We start from the raw sequence: 323 nt of genomic DNA, 5'->3' as shown, positions 1-323 counted from the left end.
GGCCAATATGGAGCAGTAATGAAAGGATAATAGTAGCATGAAGAGAAAAAAACATATAGGAGTTTATGAATGTGAGTGAAACATGTTGCAAATTTTATTTTTTGTTTCAGTTATTCCAGTATATCATGTGTGAATCTGTTGCAAATGACGGAATCAGAAAATAAAATGAAGTCAATAAAGTTTTCTTGTTCTGTCTAGTACAAGCAAAGTTTGCCTTTTTCTTCTTTGATTATTTATGTTTACCATTTTCATTATGAAACAATTTTCAAAGAAAACACTTACCATAATATATCGCAGAGATCGACATGATTGCAAAGGGGGCA

The 323-nt window shown here is 31.0% G+C and overlaps 1 protein-coding gene across 1 annotated transcript in view; it reads left to right on the top strand.

Annotated features, from left to right (window-relative positions):
- LOC119586112 (RRP12-like protein) overlaps window positions 1–323 on the top strand; it is a 12,127-nt gene that overhangs the window by 1,012 nt on the left and 10,792 nt on the right. The gene's annotated exons all lie outside the window — the stretch shown is intronic.

This window comes from Penaeus monodon, chromosome 21 (genome assembly GCF_015228065.2).
Source record: "Penaeus monodon isolate SGIC_2016 chromosome 21, NSTDA_Pmon_1, whole genome shotgun sequence".
In the NCBI taxonomy this organism is placed as follows: domain Eukaryota; kingdom Metazoa; phylum Arthropoda; class Malacostraca; order Decapoda; family Penaeidae; genus Penaeus; species Penaeus monodon.
Note: the sequence above shows the minus strand (reverse complement) of the source record. Positions and strands in the feature narration are given on the sequence as shown.